Genomic DNA, 26034 nt, shown 5'->3' with positions numbered 1-26034 from the left:
AGTTTGGAGTCATTTTGACAATTTTGACCGAAATCCAATACCTTTAAAAGCCCATATGTTTGACAAGGAAGAAGCTAAAGAGCTCAAAAAATACACACACACACTCTGGGGGGCACGATGATTCATTGGTATGAGTTTCAAGAAAATTTAAAAATTTGGTCATTTTTTCAGAGGAGGTAAGGGTTATCCACTTTGACTTTTTTTTGGATGGGCCATATCTTGGCCTAGGGAACACACAAAAAGCCCCAAATTCACACACAACATCCCCATGGCACCAGGATTCTTTAGTGCAAGTTTGGAGTCATTTTGACAATTTTGACCAAATTCCAATTTCTTTAAAAGCCCATATCTTGGACAAGGAAAGAAGCTAAAGAGCTCAAAAAAACCACACACACACTCTGGGGGGCACGATGATTCATTGGTATGAGTTTCAAGAAAATTTTAAATTTGGTCATTTTTGTCAGAGGAGGTAAGGGGGGACCCTTATCCACTTTGACTTTTTTTTGGATGGGCCATATCTTGGCCTAGGGAACACACAAAAAGCCCCAAATTCACACACAACATCCCCATGGCACCAGGATTCTTTAGTGCAAGTTTGGAGTCATTTTGACAATTTTGACTGAAATCCAATTCCTTTGAAAAACCAAATCTTGGACAAGGAAGAAGCTAAAGAGCTCAAAAAATCCCCACACACACTCTGGGGGGCACGATGATTCATTGGTATGAGTTTCAAGAAAATTAAAATTTTGGTCATTTTTGTCAGAGGAGATAAGGGGGGACCCTTATCCACTTTGACTTTTTTTTGGATGGGCCATATCTTGGCATAGGAATCACATAAAAAGCCCCAAATTCACACACAACATCCCCATGGCACCAGGATTCTTTGGTGCAAGTTTGGAGTCATTTTCACATTTTTGTCCAACTTCCAATTCCTTTAAAAGCCCAAATCTTGGACAAGGAAGAAGCTAAAGAGCTCAAAAAATCCACACATACACGCTGGGGGGCACGATGATTCATTGGTATGAGTTTAAAGAAAATTTAAATTTTTTGTAATTTTTTTCAGAGGAGGTAAGGGGGGACCCTTATCCACTTTGACTTTTTTTTGGATGGGCCATATCTTGGCATAGGAATCACATAAAAAGCCCCAAATTCACACACAACATCCCCATGGCACCAGGATTCTTTGGTGCAAGTTTGGAGTCATTTTCACATTTTTGTCCAACTTCCAATTCCTTTAAAAGCCCAAATCTTGGACAAGGAAGAAGCTAAAGAGCTCAAAAAATCCCCACACACACTCTGGGGGGCACGATGATTCATTGGTATGAGTTTCAAGAAAATTTAAATTTTGGTAATTTTTATCAGAGGAGGTTAGGGGGGACCATTATCCACGTTGACTTTTTTTTGAATGGGCCATATCTTGGCCTAGGGAACACACAACAAGCCCCAAATTCACACACAAAATCCCCATGGCACCAGGATTCTTTGGTACAAGTTTGGAGTCATTTTGACATTTTTGTCCAAATTCCAATTCCTTTAAAAGCCCAAATCTTGGACAAGGAAGAAGCTAAAGAGCTCAAAAAATCCACACATACACGCTGGGGGGCACGATGATTCATTGGTATGAGTTTAAAGAAAATTTAAATTTTTTGTAATTTTTTTCAGAGGAGGTAAGGGGGGACCCTTATCCACTTTGACTTTTTTTTGGATGGGCCATATCTTGGCCTAGGAAACACACAACAAGCCCCAAATTCACACACAACATCCCCATGGCACCAGGATTCTTTGGTGCAAGTTTGGAGTCATTTTGACATTTTTGACCGAAATCCAATACCTTTAAAAGCCCATATGTTTGACAAGGAAGAAGCTAAAGAGCTCAAAAAATCCCCACACACACTCTGGGGGGCACGATGATTCATTGGTATGAGTTTCAAGAAAATTTAAATGTTGGTCATTTTTGTCAGAGGAGGTAAGGGGGGACCCTTATCCACTTTGACTTTTTTTTGGATGGGCCATATCTTGGCATAGGAAACACATACAAAGCCCCAAATTCACACACAACATCCCCATGGCACCAGGATTCTTTGGTGCAAGTTTGGAGTCATTTTGACATTTTTGTCCAAATTCCAATTCCTTTAAAAGCCCAAATCTTGGACAAGGAAGAAGCTAAAGAGCTCAAAAAATCCACACACACACTCTGAGGGGCACGAAGATTCATTGGTATGAGTTTAAAGAAAATTAAAATTTTGGTCATTTTTTTCAGAGGAGGTAAGGGGGGACCCTTATCCACTTTGACTTTTTTTTGGATGGGCAATATCTTGGCATAGGAAACACACAAAAAGTCCAAATTCACACACAACATCCCCATGGCACCAGGATTCTTTGGTGCAAGTTTGGAGTCATTTTGACAATTTTGACCGAAATCCAATACCTTTAAAAGCCCATATCTTTGACCAGGAAGAAGCTAAAGAGCTCAAAAAATACACACACACACACTCTGGGGGTCACGATGATTTATTGGTATGAGTTTCAAGAAAATTAAAATTTTGGTCATTTTTGTCAGAGGAGGTAAGGGGGGACCCTTATCCACTTTGACTTTTTTTTGGATGGGCCATATCATGGCCTAGGGAACACACAAAAAGCCCCAAATTCACACACAACATCCCCATGGCACCAGGATTCTTTGGTGCAAGTTTGGAGTCATTTTGACATTTTTGTCCAACTTCCAATTCCTTTAAAAGCCCAAATCTTGGACAAGGAAGAAGCTAAAGAGCTCAAAAAATCCCCACACACACTCTGGGGGGCACGATGATTCATTGGTATGAGTTTAAAGAAAATTTAAAATTTGGTCATTTTTTCAGAGGAGGTAAGGGGGGACCCTTATCCACTTTGACTTTTTTTTGGATGGGCCATATCTTGGCCTAGGGAACACACAAAAAGCCCCAAATTCACACACAACATCCCCATGGCACCAGGATTCTTTGGTGCAAGTTTGGAGTCATTTTGACAATTTTGACCGAAATCCAATTCCTTTAAAAGCCCATATCTTTGACCAGGAAGAAGCTAAAGAGCTCAAAAAATACACTCACACACTCTGGGGGGCACGATGATTCATTGGTATGAGTTTCAAGAAAATTAAAATGTTGGTCATTTTTGTCAGAGGAGATAAGGGGGGACCCTTATCCACTTTGACTTTTTTTTGGATGGGCCATATCTTGGCATAGGAAACACACAAAAAGCCCCAAATTCACACACAACATCCCCATGGCACCAGGATTCTTTGGTGCAAGTTTGGAGTCATTTTGACATTTTTGTCCAAATTCCAATTCCTTTAAAAGCCCAAATCTTGGACAAGGAAGAAGCTAAAGAGCTCAAAAAACACACACACACACTCTGGAGGTCACGATGATTCATCGGTATGAGTTTCAAGAAAATAAAAATTTTGGTCATTTTTGACAGAGGAGGTAAGGGGGGACCCTTATCCACTTTGACTTTTTTTTGGATGGGCAATATCTTGGCATAGGAAACACACAAAAAGCCCCAAATTCACACACAACATCCCCATGGCACCAGGATTCTTTGGTGCAAGTTTGGAGTCATTTTGACAATTTTGACCGAAATCCAATACCTTTAAAAGCCCATATGTTTGACAAGGAAGAAGCTAAAGAGCTCAAAAAATACACACACACACACTCTGGGGGGCTCGACGATTCATTGGTATGAGTTTAAAGAAAATTAAAATTTTGGTCATTTTTGTCAGAGGAGGTAAGGGGGGACCCTTATCCACTTTGACTTTTTTTTGGATGGGCCATATCTTGGCATAGGAAACACATAAAAAGCCCCTAATTCACACACAACATCCCCATGGCACCAGGATTCTTTGGTGCAAGTTTGGAGTCATTTTGACATTTTTGTCCAACTTCCAATTCCTTTAAAAGCCCAAATCTTGGACAAGGAAGAAGCTAAAGAGCTCAAAAAATCCCCACACACACTCTGGGGGGCACAATGATTCATTGGTATGAGTTTCAAGAAAATTTAAATTTTGGTCATTTTTTTCAGAGGAGGTTAGGGGGGACCCTTATCCACTTTGACTGTTTTTTGAATGGGCCATATCTTGGCCTAGGGAACACACAAGAAGCCCCAAATTCACACACAAAATCCCCATGGCACCAGGATTCTTTGGTACAAGTTTGGAGTCATTTTGACAATTTTGACCGAAATCCAATTCCTTTAAAAGCCCATATCTTGGACAAGGAAGAAGCTAAAGAGCTCAAAAAATCCACACACACACTCTGGGGGGCACGATGATTCATTGGTATGAGTTTCAAGAAAATTTAAATTTTGGTCATTTTTGTCAGAGGAGGTAAGGGGGGACCCTTATCCACTTTGACTTTTTTTTTGAATGGGCCATATCTTGGCCTAGGGAACACACAAAAAGCCCCAAATTCACACACAACATCCCCATGGCACCAGGATTCTTTGGTGCAAGTTTGGAGTCATTTTGACAATTTTGACTGAAATCCAATTTCTTTAAAAGCCCATATCATGTACAAGGAAGAAGCTAAAGAGCTCAAAAAATCCACACACACACTCTGGGGGGCACGATGATTCATTGGTATGAGTTTAAAGAAAATTTAAATTTTGGTCATTTTTTTCAGAGGAGGTAAGGGGGGACCCTTATCCACTTTGACTTTTTTTGGATGGGCCATATCTTGGCCTAGGAAACACACAAAAAGCCCCAAATTCAAACACAACATCCCCATGGCACCAGGATTCTTTGGTGCAAGTTTGGAGTCATTTTGACAATTTTGTCCAAATTCCAATTCCTTTAAAAGCCCATATCTTGGACAAGGAAGAAGCTAAAGAGCTCAAAAAATCCACACACACACTCTGGGGGGCATGATGATTCATTGGTATGAGTTTAAAGAAAATTAAAATTTTGGTCTTTTTTTTCAGATGAGGTAAGGGGGGACCCTTATCCACTTTGACTTTTTTTTGGATGGGCCATATCTTTGCTTAGGGAACACACAAAAAGCCCCAAATTCACACACAACATCCCCATGGCACCAGAATTCTTTGGTGCAAGTTTGGAGTCATTTTGACAATTTTGACTGAAATCCAATTTCTTTAAAAGCCCATAGCTTGGACAAGGAAGAAGCTAAAGAGCTCAAAAAATCCACACACACACTCTGGGGGGCACGATGATTCATTGGTATGACTTTAAAGAAAATTAAAATTTTGGTCATTTTTTTCAGAGGAGGTAAGGGGGGACCCTTATCCACATTGACTTTTTTTGGATGGGCCATATCTTGGCCTAGGAAACACACAAAAAGCCCCAAATTCACACACAACATCCCCATGGCACCAGGATTCTTTAGTGCACGTTTGGAGTCATTTTGGCAATTTTGACCGAAATCCAATTCCTTTAAAAGCCCATATCTTGGACAAGGAAGAATCTAGAGCTCAAAAAATCCACACACACACTCTGGGGGGCACGATTATTCATTGGTATGAGTTTAAAGAAAATTTAAATTTTGGTCATTTTTTCAGAGGGGGTAAGGGGGGACCCTTATCCACTTTGACTTTTTTTTGGATGGGCCATATCTTTGCCTAGGGAACACACAAAAAGCCCCAAATTCACACACAACATCCCCATGGCACCAGGATTCTTTGGTGCAAGTTTGGAGACATTTTGACAATTTTGGTCCAAATTTCAATTCCTTTAAAAGTCCATATCTTGGACAAGGAAGAAGCTAAAGAGCTCAAAAAATCCACACACACACTCTGGGGGGCATGATGATTCATTGGTATGAGTTTAAAGAAAATTAAAATTTTGGTCTTTTTTTTCAGATGAGGTAAGGGGGGACCCTTATCCACTTTTACTTTTTTTTGGATGGGCCATATCTTTGCCTAGGGAACACACAAAAAGCCCCAAATTCACACACAACATCCCGAAGGCACCAGGATTCTTTGGTGCAAGTTTGGAGTCATTTTGACAATTTTGACTGAAATCCAATTTCTTTAAAGCCCATATCATGTACAAGGAAGAAGCTAAAGAGCTCAAAAAATCCACACACACACTCTGGGGGGCACGATGATTCATTGGTATGAGTTTGAAGAAAATTTAAATTTTGGTCATTTTTTTCAGAGGAGGTAAGGGGGGACCCTTATCCACTTTGACTTTTTTAGGATGGGCCATATCTTGGCCTAGGAAACACACAAAAAGCCCCAAATTCACACACAACATCCCCATGGCACCAGGATTCTTTGGTGCAAGTTTGGAGACATTTGGACAGTTTTGACCGTAATCCAATTCCTTAAAAAGCCCATATCTTGGACAAGGAAGAAGCTAAAGAGCTCAAAAAATCCACACACACACTCTGGGGGGCACGATTATTCATTGGTATGAGTTTAAAGAAAATTTAAATTTTGGTCATTTTTTCAGAGGAGGTAAGGGGGGACCCTTATCCACTTTGACTTTTTTTTGGATGGGCCATATCTTTGCCTAGGGAACACACAAAAAGCCCCAAATTCACACACAATATCCCCATGGCACCAGGATTCTTTGGTGCAAGTTTGGAGACATTTTGACAATTTTGGTCCAAATTCCAATTCCTTTAAAAGTCCATATCTTGGACAAGGAAGAAGCTAAAGAGCTCAAAAAATCCACAAACACACTCTGGGGGGCACGATTATTCATTGGTATGAGTTTAAAGAAAATTTAAACTTTGGTCATTTTTTCAGAGGGGGTAAGGGGGGACCCTTATCCACTTTGACTTTTTTTTTGGATGGGCCATATCTTGGCCTAGGAAACACACAAAAAGCCCCAAATTCACACACAACATCCCCATGGCACCAGGATTCTTTGGTGCAAGTTTGGAGTCATTTTGACAATTTTGTCCAAATTCCAATTCCTTTAAAAGCCCATATCTTGGACAAGGAAGAAGCTAAAGAGCTCAAAAAATCCACACACACACTCTGGGGGGCACGATGATTCATTGGTATGAGTTTAAAGAAAATTTAATCTTGGTCATTTTTTTCAAAGGAGGTAAGGGGGGATCCTTATCCACTTTGACTTTTTTTTGGATGGGCCATATCTTTGCCTAGGGAACACACAAAAAGCCCCAAATTCACACACAATATCCCCATGGCACCAGGATTCTTTGGTGCAAGTTTGGAGACATTTTGACAATTTTGGTCCAAATTTCAATTCCTTTAAAAGTCCATATCTTGGACAAGGAAGAAGCTAAAGAGCTCAAAAAATCCACACACACACTCTGGGGGGCATGATGATTCATTGGTATGAGTTTAAAGAAAATTAAAATTTTGGTCTTTTTTTTCAGATGAGGTAAGGGGGGACCCTTATCCACTTTGACTTTTTTTTGGATGGGCCATATCTTTGCCTAGGGAACACACAAAAAGCCCCAAATTCACACACAACATCCCCATGGCACCAGGATTCTTTGGTGCAAGTTTGGAGTCATTTTGACAATTTTGACTGAAATCCAATTTCTTTAAAAGCCCATATCTTGGACAAGGAAGAAGCTAAAGAGCTCAAAAAATCCACACACACACTCTGGGGGGCACGATGATTCATTGGTATGAGTTTAAAGAAAATTTAAATTTTGGTCATTTTTTTCAGAGGAGGTAAGGGGGGACCCTTATCCACATTGACTTTTTTTGGATGGGCCATATCTTGGCCTAGGAAACACACAAAAAGCCCCAAATTCACACACAACATCCCCATGGCACCAGGATTCTTTGGTGCAAGTTTGGAGACATTTTGACAATTTTGACCGAAATCCAATTCCTTAAAAAGCCCATATCTTGGACAAGGAAGAATCTAGAGCTCAAAAAATCCACACACACACTCTGGGGGGCACGATTATTCATTGGTATGAGTTTAAAGAAAATTTTAATTTTGGTCATTTTTTCAGAGGAGGTAAGGGGGGACCCTTATCCACTTTGACTTTTTTTTGGATGGGCCATATCTTTGCCTAGGGAACACACAAAAAGCCCCAAATTCACACACAATATCCCCATGGCACCAGGATTCTTTGGTGCAAGTTTGGAGACATTTTGACAATTTTGGTCCAAATTTCAATTCCTTTAAAGTCCATATCTTGGACAAGGAAGAAGCTAAAGAGCTCAAAAAATCCACACACACACTCTGGGGGGCATGATGATTCATTGGTATGAGTTTAAAGAAAATTAAAATTTTGGTCTTTTTTTCAGATGAGGTAAGGGGGGACCCTTATCCACTTTGACTTTTTTTTGGATGGGCCATATCTTTGCCTAGGGAACACACAAAAAGCCCCAAATTCACACACAACATCCCCATGGCACCAGGATTCTTTGGTGCAAGTTTGGAGTCATTTTGACAATTTTGACTGAAATCCAATTTCTTTAAAAGCCCAAATCTTGGACAAGGAAGAAGCTAAAGAGCTCAAAAAATCCCCACACACACTCTGGGGGGCACGATGATTCATTGGTATGAGTTTAAAGAAAATTTAAATTTTGGTCATTTTTTTCAGAGGAGGTAAGGGGGGACCCTTATCCACATTGACTTTTTTTGGATGGGCCATATCTTGGCCTAGGAAACACACAAAAAGCCCCAAATTCACACACAACATCCCCATGGCACCAGGATTCTTTGGTGCAAGTTTGGAGACATTTTGACAATTTTGACCGAAATCCAATTCCTTAAAAAGCCCATATCTTGGACAAGGAAGAAGCTAAAGAGCTCAAAAAATCCACACACACACTCTGGGGGGCACGATTATTCATTGGTATGAGTTTAAAGAAAATTTAAATTTTGGTCATTTTTTCAGAGGGGGTAAGGGGGGACCCTTATCCACTTTGACTTTTTTTTGGATGGGCCATATCTTTGCCTAGAGAACACACAAAAAGCCCCAAATTCACACACAACATCCCCATGGCACCAGGATTCTTTGGTGCAAGTTTGGAGACATTTTGACAATTTTGGTCCAAATTTCAATTCCTTTAAAAGTCCATATCTTGGACAAGGAAGAAGCTAAAGAGCTCAAAAAATCCACACACACACTCTGGGGGGCATGATGATTCATTGGTATGAGTTTAAAGAAAATTAAAATTTTGGTCTTTTTTTTCAGATGAGGTAAGGGGGGACCCTTATCCACTTTGACTTTTTTTTGGATGGGCCATATCTTTGCCTAGGGAACACACAAAAAGCCCCAAATTCACACACAACATCCCCATGGCACCAGGATTCTTTGGTGCAAGTTTGGAGTCATTTTGACAATTTTGACTGAAATCCAATTTCTTTAAAAGCCCATATCTTGGACAAGGAAGAAGCTAAAGAGCTCAAAAAATCCACACACACACTCTGGGGGGCACGATGATTCATTGGTATGAGTTTAAAGAAAATTTAAATTTTGGTCATTTTTTTCAGAGGAGGTAAGGGGGGACCCTTATCCACATTGACTTTTTTTGGATGGGCCATATCTTGGCCTAGGAAACGCACAAAAAGCCCCAAATTCACACACAACATCCCCATGGCACCAGGATTCTTTGGTGCAAGTTTGGAGACATTTTGACAATTTTGACCGAAATCCAATTCCTTAAAAAGCCCATATCTTGGACAAGGAAGAATCTAGAGCTCAAAAAATCCACACACACACTCTGGGGGGCACGATTATTCATTGGTATGAGTTTAAAGAAAATTTAAATTTTGGTCATTTTTTCAGAGGAGGTAAGGGGGGACCCTTATCCACTTTGACTTTTTTTTGGATGGGCCATATCTTTGCCTAGGGAACACACAAAAAGCCCCAAATTCACACACAATATCCCCATGGCACCAGGATTCTTTGGTGCAAGTTTGGAGACATTTTGACAATTTTGGTCCAAATTTCAATTCCTTTAAAGTCCATATCTTGGACAAGGAAGAAGCTAAAGAGCTCAAAAAATCCACACACACACTCTGGGGGGCATGATGATTCATTGGTATGAGTTTAAAGAAAATTAAAATTTTGGTCTTTTTTTCAGATGAGGTAAGGGGGGACCCTTATCCACTTTGACTTTTTTTTGGATGGGCCATATCTTTGCCTAGGGAACACACAAAAAGCCCCAAATTCACACACAACATCCCCATGGCACCAGGATTCTTTGGTGCAAGTTTGGAGTCATTTTGACAATTTTGACTGAAATCCAATTTCTTTAAAAGCCCAAATCTTGGACAAGGAAGAAGCTAAAGAGCTCAAAAAATCCCCACACACACTCTGGGGGGCACGATGATTCATTGGTATGAGTTTAAAGAAAATTTAAATTTTGGTCATTTTTTTCAGAGGAGGTAAGGGGGGACCCTTATCCACATTGACTTTTTTTGGATGGGCCATATCTTGGCCTAGGAAACACACAAAAAGCCCCAAATTCACACACAACATCCCCATGGCACCAGGATTCTTTGGTGCAAGTTTGGAGACATTTTGACAATTTTGACCGAAATCCAATTCCTTAAAAAGCCCATATCTTGGACAAGGAAGAAGCTAAAGAGCTCAAAAAATCCACACACACACTCTGGGGGGCACGATTATTCATTGGTATGAGTTTAAAGAAAATTTAAATTTTGGTCATTTTTTCAGAGGGGGTAAGGGGGGACCCTTATCCACTTTGACTTTTTTTTGGATGGGCCATATCTTTGCCTAGAGAACACACAAAAAGCCCCAAATTCACACACAACATCCCCATGGCACCAGGATTCTTTGGTGCAAGTTTGGAGACATTTTGACAATTTTGGTCCAAATTTCAATTCCTTTAAAAGTCCATATCTTGGACAAGGAAGAAGCTAAAGAGCTCAAAAAATCCACACACACACTCTGGGGGGCATGATGATTCATTGGTATGAGTTTAAAGAAAATTAAAATTTTGGTCTTTTTTTTCAGATGAGGTAAGGGGGGACCCTTATCCACTTTTACTTTTTTTTGGATGGGCCATATCTTTGCCTAGGGAACACACAAAAAGCCCCAAATTCACACACAACATCCCCATGGCACCAGGATTCTTTGGTGCAAGTTTGGAGTCATTTTGACAATTTTGACTGAAATCCAATACCTTTAAAAGCCCATATGTTTGACAAGGAAGAAGCTAAAGAGCTCAAAAAATACACACACACACACTCTGGGGGGCACGATGATTCATTGGTATGAGTTTCAAGAAAATTAAAATTTTGGTCATTTTTGTCAGAGGAGGTAAGGGGGGACCCTTATCCACTTTGACTTTTTTTGGATGGGCCATATCTTGGCATAGGAAACACATCAAAAGCCCCAAATTCACACACAACATCCCCATGGCACCAGTATTCTTTGGTGCAAATTTGGAGTCATTTTCACATTTTTGTCCAACTTCCAATTCCTTTAAAAGCCCAAATCTTGGACAAGGAAGAAGCTAAAGAGCTCAAAAAATCCCCACACACACTCTGGGGGGCACGATGATTCATTGGTATGAGTTTCAAGAAAATTAAAATGTTGGTCATTTTTTCAGAGGAGGTAAGGGGGGACCCTTATTCGCTTTGACTTTTTTTTGGATGGGCCATATCTTGGCCTAGGGAACACACAAAAAGCCCCAAATTCACACATAACATCCCCATGGCACCAGGCTACTTTGGTGCAAGTTTGGAGACATTTTGACAATTTTGGCCCGAAATCCAATTCCTTTAAAAGCCCAAATCTTGGACAAGGAGGAAGCTAAAGAGCTCAAAAAATCCACACACGCACTCTGGGGGGCACGATTATTCATTGGTATGAGTTTAAAGAAAATTTAAATTGTGGTCATTTTTTCAGAGGAGGTAAGGGGGGACCCTTATCCACTTTGACTTTTTTTTGGATGGGCCATATCTTGGCCTAGGACACACACAACAAGCCCCAAATTCATACACAACATCCCCATGGCACCAGGATTCTTTGGTGCAAGTTTGGAGTCAATTTGACAATTTTGACCGAAATCCAATTCCTTAAAAAGCCCATATCTTGGACAAGGAAGAAGCTAAAGAGCTCAAAAAATACACACACACACTCTGGGGGGCACGATGATTCATTGGTATGAGTTTAAAGAAAATTTAAATTTTGGTCATTTTTTTCAGAGGAGGTAAGGGGGGACCCTTATCTACTTTGACTTTTTTTTGGATGGGCCATATCTTGGCCTAGGACACACACAACAAGCCCCAAATTCATACACAACATCCCCATGGCACCAGGATTCTTTGGTGCAAGTTTGGAGTCATTTTGACAATTTTGACCGAAATCCAATTCCTTAAAAAGCCCATATCTTGGACAAGGAAGAAGCTAAAGAGCTCAAAAAATCCACACACACACTCTGGGGGGCACGATGATTCATTGTTATGAGTTTAAAGAAAATTTAAATTTTGGTCATTTTTTCAGGGGAGGTAAGGGGGGACCCTTATCCACTTTGACTTTTTTTTGGATGGGCCATATCTTTGCCTAGGGAACACACAAAAAGCCCCAAATTCACACACAACATCCCCATGGCACCAGGATTCTTTGGTGCAAGTTTGGAGACATTTTGACAATTTTGGCCCGATATCCAATTCCTTTAATAGCCCAAATCTTGGACAAGGAGGAAGCTAAAGAGCTCAAAAAATCCACACACACACTCTGGGGGCCATGATGATTCATTGGTATGAGTTTAAAGAAAATTTAAATTTTGGTCTTCTTTTTCAGAGGAGGTAAGGGGGGACCCTTATCCACTTTGACTTTTTTTTGGATGGGCCATATCTTGGCCTAGGAAACACACAACAAGCCCCAAATTCATACACAACATCCCCATAGCACCAGGATTCTTTGGTGCAAGTTTGGAGTCATTTTGACAATTTTGACCGAAATCCAATTCCTTAAAAAGCCCATATCTTGGACAAGGAAGAAGCTAAAGAGCTCAACAAATCCACACACACACTCTGGGGGGCACGATGATTCATTGGTATGAGTCAAAAGAAAATTTAAATTTTGGTCATTTTTTTCAGTGGAGGTAAGGGGGGAACTTTGACTCTTTTTTGGATGGGCCATATCTTGGCCTAGGGAACACACAAAAAGCCCCAAATTCACACACAACATCCCCATGGCACCAGGATTCTTTAGTGCACGTTTGGAGTCATTTTGGCAATTTTGACTGAAATCCAATTCCATTAAAAGCCCAAATCTTGGACAAGGAGGAAGCTAAAGAGCTCAAAAAATCCACACACACACTCTGGGGGCCACGATGATTCATTGGTATGAGTTTAAAGAAAATTTAAATTTTGGTCTTCTTTTTCAGAGGAGGTAAGGGGGGACCCTTATCCACTTTGACTTTTTTTTGGATGGGCCATATCTTGGCCTAGGAAACACACAACAAGCCCCAAATTCATACACAACATCCCCATAGCACCAGGATTCTTTGGTGCAAGTTTGGAGTCATTTTGACAATTTTGACCAAAATCCAATTCCTTAAACAGCCCATATCTTGGACAAGGAAGAAGCTAAAGAGCTCAAAAAATCCACACACACACTCTGGGGGGCACGATGATTCATTGGTATGAGTTTCAAGAAAATAAAAATTTTGGTCATTTTTTCAGAGGAGGTAAGGGGGGACACTTATCCACTTTGACTTTTTTTTGGATGGGCCATATCTTGGCCTAGGACACACACAACAAGCCCCAAATTCACACACAACATCCCCATGGCACCAGGATTCTTTGGTGCAAGTTTGGAGTCATTTTGACAATTTTGTCCCAATTCCAATTCCTTAAAAAGCCCATATCTTGGACAAGGAAGAAGCTAAAGAGCTCAACAAATCCACACACACACTCTGGGGGGCACGATGATTCATTGGTATGAGTCTAAAGAAAATTTAAATTTTGGTCATTTTTTTCAGAGGAGGTAAGGGGGGAACTTTGACTCTTTTTTGGATGGGCCATATCTTGGCCTAGGGAACACACAAAAAGCCCCAAATTCACACACAACATCCCCATGGCACCAGGATTCTTTAGTGCACGTTTGGAGTCATTTTGGCAATTTTGACTGAAATCCAATTCCTTTAAAAGCCCAAATCTTGGACAAGGAAGAAACTAAAGAGCTCAAAAAATACCCACACACACTCTGGGGGGCACGATTATTCATTGGTATGAGTTTAAAGAAAATTTAAATTTTGGTCATTTTTTCAGAGGGGGTAAGGGGGGACCCTTATCCACTTTGACTTTTTTTTGGATGGGCCATATCTTTGCCTAGAGAACACACAAAAAGCCCCAAATTCACACACAACATCCCCATGGCACCAGGATTCTTTGGTGCAAGTTTGGAGACATTTTGACAATTTTGGTCCAAATTTCAATTCCTTTAAAAGTCCATATCTTGGACAAGGAAGAAGCTAAAGAGCTCAAAAAATCCACACACACACTCTGGGGGGCACGATGATTCATTGGTATGAGTTTGAAGAAAATTTAAATTTTGGTCATTTTTTTCAGAGGAGGTAAGGGGGGACCCTTATCCACTTTGACTTTTTTAGGATGGGCCATATCTTGGCCTAGGAAACACACAAAAAGCCCCAAATTCACACACAACATCCCCATGGCACCAGGATTCTTTGGTGCAAGTTTGGAGACATTTGGACAATTTTGACCGTAATCCAATTCCTTAAAAAGCCCATATCTTGGACAAGGAAGAAGCTAAAGAGCTCAAAAAATCCACACACACACTCTGGGGGGCACGATTATTCATTGGTATGAGTTTAAAGAAAATTTAAATTTTGGTCATTTTTTCAGAGGAGGTAAGGGGGGACCCTTATCCACTTTGACTTTTTTTTGGATGGGCCATATCTTTGCCTAGGGAACACACAAAAAGCCCCAAATTCACACACAATATCCCCATGGCACCAGGATTTTTTGGTGCAAGTTTGGAGACATTTTGACAATTTTGGTCCAAATTCCAATTCCTTTAAAAGTCCATATCTTGGACAAGGAAGAAGCTAAAGAGCTCAAAAAATCCACACACACACTCTGGGGGGCATGATGATTCATTGGTATGAGTTTAAAGAAAATTAAAATTTTGGTCTTTTTTTTCAGATGAGGTAAGGGGGGACCCTTATCCACTTTTACTTTTTTTTGGATGGGCCATATCTTTGCCTAGGGAACACACAAAAAGCCCCAAATTCACACACAACATCCCCATGGCACCAGGATTCTTTAGTGCACGTTTGGAGTCATTTTGGCAATTTTGACTGAAATCCAATTCCTTTAAAAGCCCAAATCTTGGACAAGGAAGAAACTAAAGAGCTCAAAAAATACCCACACACACTCTGGGGGCCATGATGATTCATTGGTATGAGCTTAAAGAAAATTTAAATTTTGGTCTTCTTTTTCAGAGGAGGTAAGGGGGGACCCTTATCCACTTTGACTTTTTTTTGGATGGGCCATATCTTGGCCTAGGAAACACACAACAAGCCCCAAATTCATACACAACATCCCCATAGCACCAGGATTCTTTGGTGCAAGTTTGGAGTCATTTTGACAATTTTGACCGAAATCCAATTCCTTAAAAAGCCCATATCTTGGACAAGGAAGAAGCTAAAGAGCTCAACAAATCCACACACACACTCTGGGGGGCACGATGATTCATTGGTATGAGTCAAAAGAAAATTTAAATTTTGGTCATTTTTTTCAGTGGAGGTAAGGGGGGAACTTTGACTCTTTTTTGGATGGGCCATATCTTGGCCTAGGGAACACACAAAAAGCCCCAAATTCACACACAACATCCCCATGGCACCAGGATTCTTTAGTGCACGTTTGGAGTCATTTTGGCAATTTTGACTGAAATCCAATTCCATTAAAAGCCCAAATCTTGGACAAGGAGGAAGCTAAAGAGCTCAAAAAATCCACACACACACTCTGGGGGCCACGATGATTCATTGGTATGAGTTTAAAGAAAATTTAAATTTTGGTCTTCTTTTTCAGAGGAGGTAAGGGGGGACCCTTATCCACTTTGACTTTTTTTTGGATGGGCCATATCTTGGCCTAGGGAACACACAAAAAGCCCCAAATTCATACACAACATCCCCATAGCACCAGGATTCTTTGGTGCAAGTTTGGAGTCATTTTGACAATTTTGACCAAAATCCAATTCCTTAAACAGCCCATATCTTGGACAAGGAAGAAGCTAAAGAGCTCAAAAAATCCACACACACACTCTGGGGGGCACGATGATTCATTGGTATGAGTTTCAAGAAAATAAAAATTTTGGTCATTTTTTCAGAGGAGGTTAGGGGGGACCCTTATCCACTTTTACTTTTTTTTGGATGGGCCATATCTTGGCCTAGGGAACACACAAAAAGCCCCAAATTCACACACAACATCCCCATGGCACCAGGATTCTTTAGTGCACGTTTGGAGTCATTTTGGCAATTTTGACTGAAATCCAATTCCTTTAAAAGCCCAAATCTTGGACAAGGAAGAAACTAAAGAGCTCAAAAAATACCCACACACACTCTGGGGGGCACGATGATTCATTGGTATGAGTTTAAAGAAAATTATAATTTTGGTAATTTTTTTCAGAGGAGGTAAGGGGGGACCCTTATCCACTTTGACTTTTTTTTGGATGGGCCATATCTTGGCATAGGAAACACATAAAAAGCCCCAAATTCACACAAAACATCCCCATGGCACCAGGATTCTTTGGTGCAAGTTTGGAGTCATTTTGACAATTTAGTCCCAATTCCAATTCCTTAAAAAGTCCATATCTTGGACAAGGAAGAAGCTAAAGAGCTCAAAAAATACACAAACACACTCTGGGGGGCACGATGATTCATTGGTATGAGTTTAAAGAAAATTTAAATTTTGGTCATTTTTTTCAGAGGAGGTAAGGGGGGACCTTTATCCACTTTGACTTTTTTTTGGATGGGCCATATCTTGGCATAGGAAACACATAAAAAGCCCCAAATTCACACAAAACATCCCCATGGCACCAGGATTCTTTGGTGCAAGTTTGGAGTCATTTTGACAATTTTGACTGAAATCCAATTCCTTTAAAATCCCATATCTTGGACAAGGAGGAAGCTTAAGAGCTCAAAAAATCCACACACACAGTCTGGGTTGCACGATGATTCATTGGTATGCGTTTAAAGAAAATTTAAATTTTGGTCATTTTTTTCAGGGGAGGTAAGGGGGGACCCTTATCCACTTTGACTTTTTTTTTGGATTGGCCATATCTTGGCATAGGAAACACATAAAAAGCCCCAAATTCACACACAACATCCCCATGGCACCAGGATTCTTTGGTGCAAGTTTGGAGTCATTTTGACAATTTTGACTGAAATGCAATTCCTTTAAAATCCCATATCTTGGACAAGGAGGAAGCTTAAGAGCTCAAAAAATCCACACACACAGTCTGGGTTGCACGATGATTCATTGGTATGCGTTTAAAGAAAATTATAATTTTGGTAATTTTTTTCAGAGGAGGTAAGGGGGGACCCTTATCCACTTTGACTTTTTTTTGGATGGGCCATATCTTGGCATAGGAAACACATAAAAAGCCCCAAATTCACACACAACATCCCCATGGCACCAGGATTCTTTGGTGCAAGTTTGGAGTCATTTTGACAATTTTGACTGAAATCCAATTCCTTTAAAAGCCCATATCTTGGACAAGGAAGAAGCTTAAGAGCTCAAAAACTCCCCAAACACACTCTGGGGGGCACGATGATTCATTGGTATGAGTTTAAAGAAAATTAAAATGTTGGTGATTTTTTTCAGAGGAGGGAAGGGGGGACCCTTATCCACTTTGATTTTTTTTTTGGATGGGCCATATCTTGGCCTAGGGAACACACAAAAAGCCCCAAATTCACACAAAACATCCCCATGGCACCAGGATTCTTTGGTGCATGTTTGGAGTCATTTTGACAACTTAGTCCAAATTCCAATTCCTTAAAAAGCCCATATCTTGGACAAGGAAGAAGCTAAAGAGCTAAAAAAAATACACAAACACACTCTGGGGGGCACGATGATTCATTGGTATGAGTTTAAAAAAAATTTAAATTTTGGTCATTTTTTTCAGAGGAGGTAAGGGGGGAACTTTGACTCTTTTTTGGATGGGCCATATCTTGGCCTAGGGAACACACAAAAAGCCCCAAATTCACACACAACATCCCCATGGCATCAGAATTCTTTAGTGCACGTTTGGAGTCATTTTGGCAATTTTGACTGAAATCCAATTCCTTTAAAAGCCCAAATCTTGGACAAGGAAGAAACTAAAGAGCTCAAAAAATACCCACACACACTCTGGGGGGCACGATGATTCATTGGTATGAGTTTAAAGAAAATTATAATTTTGGTAATTTTTTTCAGAGGAGGTAAGGGGGGACCCTTATCCACTTTGACTTTTTTTTGGATGGGCCATATCTTGGCATAGGAAACACATAAAAAGCCCCAAATTCACACAAAACATCCCCATGGCACCAGGATTCTTTGGTGCAAGTTTGGAGTCATTTTGACAATTTAGTCCCAATTCCAATTCCTTAAAAAGCCCATATCTTGGACAAGGAAGAAGCTAAAGAGCTCAAAAAATACACAAACACACTCTGGGGGGCACGATGATTCATTGGTATGAGTTTAAAGAAAATTTAAATTTTGGTCATTTTTTTCAGAGGAGGTAAGGGGGGACCTTTATCCACTTTGACTTTTTTTTGGATGGGCCATATCTTGGCATAGGAAACACATAAAAAGCCCCAAATTCACACAAAACATCCCCATGGCACCAGGATTCTTTGGTGCAAGTTTGGAGTCATTTTGACAATTTTGACTGAAATGCAATTCCTTTAAAATCCCATATCTTGGACAAAGAGGAAGCTTAAGAGCTCAAAAAATCCACACACACAGTCTGGGTTGCACGATGATTCATTGGTATGCGTTTAAAGAAAATTTAAATTTTGGTCATTTTTTTCAGAGGAGGTAAGGGGGGACCCTTATCCACTTTGACTTTTTTTTTGGATTGGCCATATCTTGGCATAGGAAACACATAAAAAGCCCCAAATTCACACACAACATCCCCATGGCACCAGGATTCTTTGGTGCAAGTTTGGAGTCATTTTGACAATTTTGACTGAAATCCAATTCCTTTAAAATCCCATATCTTGGACAAGGAGGAAGCTTAAGAGCTCAAAAAATCCACACACACACTCTGGGGTTGCACGATGATTCATTGGTATGCGTTTAAAGAAAATTTAAATTTTGGTCATTTTTTTCAGAGGAGGTAAGGGGGGACCCTTATCCACTTTGACTTTTTTTTGGATGGGCCATATCTTGGCATAGGAAACACATAAAAAGCCCCAAATTCACACACAACATCCCCATGGCACCAGGATTCTTTGGTGCAAGTTTGGAGTCATTTTGACAATTTTGACTGAAATCCAATTCCTTTAAAAGCCCATATCTTGGACAAGGAGGAAGCTTAAGAGCTCAAAAACTCCCCAAACACACTCTGGGGGGCACGATGATTCATTGGTATGAGTTTAAAGAAAATTAAAATGTTGGTGATTTTTTTCAGAGGAGGGAAGGGGGGACCCTTATCCACTTTGATTTTTTTTTTGGATGGGCCATATCTTGGCCTAGGGAACACACAAAAAGCCCCAAATTCACACAAAACATCCCCATGGCACCAGGATTCTTTGGTGCATGTTTGGAGTCATTTTGACAACTTAGTCCAAATTCCAATTCCTTAAAAAGCCCATATCTTGGACAAGGAAGAAGCTAAAGAGCTAAAAAAATACACAAACACACTCTGGGGGGCACGATGATTCATTGGTATGAGTTAAAAAAAAATTAAAATTTTGGTAATTTTTTTCAGAGGAGGTAAGGGGGGACCCTTATCCACTTTGACTTTTTTTTGGTTGGGCCATATCTTGGCATAGGAAACACATAAAAAGCCCCAAATTCACACACAACATCCCCATGGCACCAGGATTCTTTGGTGCAAGTTTGGAGTCATTTTGACAATTTTGTCCAAATTCCAATTCCTTAAAAAGCCCATATCTTGGACAAGGAAGAAGCTAAAGAGCTCAAAAAATCCACACACACACTCTGGGGTGCATGATGATTCATTGGTATGCGTTTAAAGAAAATTTTAATTTTGGTCATTTTTTTATGAGGAGGTAAGGGGGGACCCTTATCCACTTTGACTTTTTTTTGGATGGGCCATATCTTGGCCTAGGGAACACACAGAAAGCCCAAAATTCACACACAACATCCCCATGGCACCAGGATTCTTTGGTGCAAGTTTGGAGTCATTTTGACAATTTTGACTGAAATCCAATTCCTTTAAAAGCCCATATCTTGGACAAGGAAGAAGCTAAAGAGCTCAAAAAATCCACACACACACTCTGGGGGGCACGATGATTCATCGGTATGAGTTTAAAGAAAATTTAAATTTTGGTAATTTTTTTCAGAGGAGATAAGGGGGGACCCTTATCCACTTTGACTTTTTTATGGATGGGCCATATCTTGGCCTAGGAAACACACAAAAAGCCCCAAATTCACACACAACATCCCCATGGCACCAGGATTCTTTGGTGCAAGTTTGGAGTCATTTTGACAATTTTGACCGAAATCCAATTCCTTAAAAAGCCCATATCTTGGACAAGGAAGAAACTAAAGAGCTCAAAAAATACACAAACACACTCTGGGGGGCACGATGATTCATTGGTATGAGTTTAAAGAAAATTTAAATTTTGGTCATTTTTTTCAGAGGAGGTAAGGGGGGACCCTTATCCACTTTGACTTTTTTTTGGATGGGCCAAATCTTGGCCTAGAAAACACATAAAAAGCCGCAAATTCACACACAACATCCCCATGGCACCAGGATTCTTTGGTGCAAGTTTGGAGTCATTTTGACAATTTTGACCGAAATCCAATTCCTTTAAAAGCCCATATCTTGGACAAGGAAGAAGCTAAAGAGCTCAAAAAATCCACACACACACTCTGGGGGGCACGATGATTCATTGGTATGAGTTTAAGGAAAATTTAAACTTTGGTCATTTTTTTCAGAGGACGTAAGGGGGGACCCTTATCCACTTTGACTTTTTTTTGGATGGGCCATATCTTGGCCTAGGAAACACATAAAAAGCCCCAAATTCACACACAACATCCCCATGGCACCAGGATTCTTTGGTGCAAGTTTGGAATCATTTTGACAATTTTGACCGAAATCCAATTCCTTTAAAAGCCCATATCTTGGACAAGGAGGAAGCTTAAGAGCTCAAAAAATACACAAACACACTCTGGGGGGCACGATGATTCATTGATATGCGTTTAAAGAAAATTTAAATTTTGGTCATTTTTTTCAGAGGAGGTAAGGGGGGACCCTTATCCACTTTGACTTTTTTTTGGATGGGCCATATCTTGGCCTAGGGAACACACAGAAAGCCCAAAATTCACACACAACATCCCCATGGCACCAGGATTCTTTGGTGCAAGTTTGGAGTCATTTTGACAATTTTGACTGAAATCCAATTCCTTTAAAAGCCCATATCTTGGACAAGGAAGAAGCTAAAGAGCTCAAAAAATCCACACACACACTCTGGGGGGCACGATGATTCATCGGTATGAGTTTAAAGAAAATTTAAATTTTGGTAATTTTTTTCAGAGGAGATAAGGGGGGACCCTTATCCACTTTGACTTTTTTATGGATGGGCCATATCTTGGCCTAGGAAACACACAAAAAGCCCCAAATTCACACACAACATCCCCATGGCACCAGGATTCTTTGGTGCAAGTTTGGAGTCATTTTGACAATTTTGACCGAAATCCAATTCCTTAAAAAGCCCATATCTTGGACAAGGAAGAAACTAAAGAGCTCAAAAAATACACAAACACACTCTGGGGGGCACGATGATTTATTGGTATGAGTTTAAAGAAAATTTAAATTTTGGTCATTTTTTTCAGAGGAGGTAAGGGGGGACCCTTATCCACTTTGACTTTTTTTTGGATGGGCCAAATCTTGGCATAGAAAACACATAAAAAGCCGCAAATTCACACACAACATCCCCATGGCACCAGGATTCTTTGGTGCAAGTTTGGAGTCATTTTGACAATTTTGACCGAAATCCAATTCCTTTAAAAGCCCATATCTTGGACAAGGAAGAAGCTAAAGAGCTCAAAAAATCCACACACACACTCTGGGGGGCACGATGATTCATTGGTATGAGTTTAAGGAAAATTTAAACTTTGGTCATTTTTTTCAGAGGACGTAAGGGGGGACCCTTATCCACTTTGACTTTTTTTTGGATGGGCCATATCTTGGCCTAGGAAACACATAAAAAGCCCCAAATTCACACACAACATCCCCATGGCACCAGGATTCTTTGGTGCAAGTTTGGAGTCATTTTGACAATTTTGACCGAAATCCAATTCCTTTAAAAGCCCATATCTTGGACAAGGAGGAAGCTTAAGAGCTCAAAAAATACACAAACACACTCTGGGGGGCACGATGATTCATTGATATGCGTTTAAAGAAAATTTAAATTTTGGTCATTTTTTTCAGAGGAGGTAAGGGGGGACCCTTATCCACTTTGACTTTTTTTTGGATGGGCCATATCTTGGCATAGGAAACACATAAAAAGCCCCAAATTCACACACAACATCCCCATGGCTCCAGGATTCTTTGGTGCAAGTTTGGAGTCATTTTGACAATTTTGTCCCATTTCCAATTCCTTAAAAAGCCCATATCTTGGACAAGGAAGAAGCTAAAGAGCTCAAAAAATCCAAACACACACTCTGGGGGGCCAGTGATTCATTGGTATGAGTTTAAAGAAAATTTAAATTTTGGTCATTTTTTTTAGAGGAGGTAAGGGGGGACCCTTATCCACTTTGACTTTTTTTTGGATGGGCCATATCTTGGCCTAGGAAACACACAACAAGCCCCAAATTCACACACAACATCCCCATGGCACCAGGATTCTTTGGTGCAAGTTTGGAGTCATTTTGACAATTTTGACCGAAATCCAATTCCTTCAAAAGCCCATATCTTGGACAAGGAAGAAGCTAAAGAGCTCAAAAAATCCACACACACACTCTGGGGGGCACGATGATTCATTGGTATGAGTTTAAAGAAAATTTAAATTTTGGTCATTTTTTTCAGAGGACTTAAGGGGGGACCCTTATCCACTTTGACTTTTTTTTGGATGGGCAATATCTTGGCCTAGGGAACACACAAAAAGCCCCAAATTCACACACAACATCCCCATGGCACCAGGATTCTTTTGTACAAGTTTGGAGTCATTTTGACAATTTTGACCGAAATCCAATTCCTTCAAAAGCCCATATCTTGGACAAGGAAGAAGCTAAAGAGCTCAAAAAATCCACACACACACTCTGGGGGGCACGATGATTCGTTGGTATGAGTTTAAAGAAAATTTAAATTTTGGTCATTTTTTTCAGAGGACTTAAGGGGGGACCCTTATCCACTTTGACTTTTTTTTGGATGGGCAATATCTTGGCCTAGGGAACACACAGAAAGCCCCAAATTCACACACAACATCCCCATGGCACCAGGATTCTTTTGTACAAGTTTGGAGTCATTTTGACAATTTTGACTGAACTCCAATTCCTTAAAAAGCCCATATCTTGGACAAGGAAGAAGCTAAAGAGCTCAACAAATCCACACACACACTCTGGGGGGCACGATGATTCATTGGTATGAGTCTAAAGAGAATTTAAATTTTGGTCATTTTTTTCAGAGGAGGTAAGGGGGGAACTTTGACTCTTTTTTGGATGGGCCATATCTTGGCCTAGGGAACACACAAAAAGCCCCAAATTCACACACAACATCCCCATGGCACCAGGATTCTTTAGTGCACGTTTGGAATCATTTTGGCAATTTTGACTGAAATCCAATTCCTTAAAAATCCCATATCTTGGACAAGGAGGAAGCTAAAGAGCTCAAAAAATACACAAACACACTCTGGGGGGCACGATGATTCATTGGTATGAGTTTAAAGAAAATTTAAATTTTGGTCATTTTTTTCAGAGGAGGTAAGGGGGGACCTTTATCCACTTTGACTTTTTTTTGGATGGGCCATATCTTGGCATAGGAAACACATAAAAAGCCCCAAATTCACACAAAACATCCCCATGGCACCAGAATTCTTTGGTGCAAGTTTGGAGTCATTTTGACAATTTTGACTGAAATCCAATTCCTTAAAAATCCCATATCTTGGACAAGGAGGAAGCTTAAGAGCTCAAAAAATCCACACACACAGTCTGGGTTGCACGATGATTCATTGGTATGCGTTTAAAGAAAATTTAAATTTTGGTCATTTTTTTCAGAGGAGGTAAGGGGGGACCCTTATCCACTTTGACTTTTTTTTGGATTGGCCATATCTTGGCATAGGAAACACATAAAAAGCCCCAAATTCACACACAACATCCCCATGGCACCAGGATTCTTTGGTGCAAGTTTGGAGTCATTTTGACAATTTTGACTGAAATCCAATTCCTTTAAAATCCCATATCTTGGACAAGGAGGAAGCTTAAGAGCTCAAAAAATCCACACACACAGTCTGGGTTGCACGATGATTCATTGGTATGCGTTTAAAGAAAATTTAAATTTTGGTCATTTTTTTCAGAGGAGGTAAGGGGGGACCCTTATCCACTTTGACTTTTTTTTGGATGGGCCATATCTTGGCATAGGAAACACATAAAAAGCCCCAAATTCACACACAACATCCCCATGGCACCAGGATTCTTTGGTGCAAGTTTGGAGTCATTTTGACAATTTTTACTGAAATCCAATTCCTTTAAAAGCCCATATCTTGGACAAGGAAGAAGCTTAAGAGCTCAAAAAATCCCCAAACACACTCTGGGGGGCACGATGATTCATTGGTATGAGTTTAAAGAAAATTAAAATGTTGGTGATTTTTTTCAGAGGAGGGAAGGGGGGACCCTTATCCACTTTGATTTTTTTTTTGGATGGGCCATATCTTGGCCTAGGGAACACACAAAAAGCCCAAAATTCACACACAACATCCCCATGGCACCAGGATTCTTTGGTGCAAGTTTGGAGTCATTTTGACAATTTTGACTGAAATCCAATTCCTTTAAAAGCCCATATCTTGGACAAGGAAGAACCTAAAGAGCTCAAAAAATCCACAAACACACTCTGGGGGGCACGATGATTCATCGGTATGAGTTTAAAGAAAATTTAAATTTTGGTAATTTTTTTCAGAGGAGATAAGGGGGGACCCTTATCCACTTTGACTTTTTTATGGATGGGCCATATCTTGGCCTAGGAAACACACAACAAGCCCCAAATTCACACACAACATCCCCATGGCACCAGGATTCTTTGGTGCAAGTTTGGAGTCATTTTGACAATTTTGACCGAAATCCAATTCCTTTAAAAGCCCATATCTTGGACAAGGAAGAAGCTAAAGAGCTCAAAAAATCCACACACACACTCTGGGGGGCACGATGATTCATTGGTATGAGTTTAAGGAAAATTTAAACTTTGGTCATTTTTTTCAGAGGACGTAAGGGGGGACCCTTATCCACTTTGACTTTTTTTTGGATGGGCCATATCTTGGCATAGGAAACACATAAAAAGCCCCAAATTCACACACAACATCCCCATGGCACCAGGATTCTTTGGTGCAAGTTTGGAGTCATTTTGACAATTTTGACCGAAATCCAATTCCTTTAAAAGCCCATATCTTGGACAAGGAGGAAGCTTAAGAGCTCAAAAAATACACAAACACACTCTGGGGGGCACGATGATTCATTGATATGCGTTTGAAGAAATATAAATTTTGGTCATTTTTTTCAGAGGAGGTAAGGGGGGACCCTTATCCACTTTGACTTTTTTTTGGATGGGCCATATCTTGGCATAGGAAACACATAAAAAGCCCCAAATTCACACACAACATCCCCATGGCTCCAGGATTCTTTGGTGCAAGTTTGGAGTCATTTTGACAATTTTGTCCCATTTCCAATTCCTTAAAAAGCCCATATCTTGGACAAGGAAGAAGCTAAAGAGC

This window comes from Genypterus blacodes, unplaced genomic scaffold (assembly GCF_046128005.1).
Source record: "Genypterus blacodes isolate CSIRO-AG114 ecotype Tasmania unplaced genomic scaffold, CSIRO-AGI_Gbla_v1 ptg000021l_1, whole genome shotgun sequence".
NCBI lineage: Eukaryota > Metazoa > Chordata > Actinopteri > Ophidiiformes > Ophidiidae > Genypterus > Genypterus blacodes.
Note: the sequence above shows the minus strand (reverse complement) of the source record.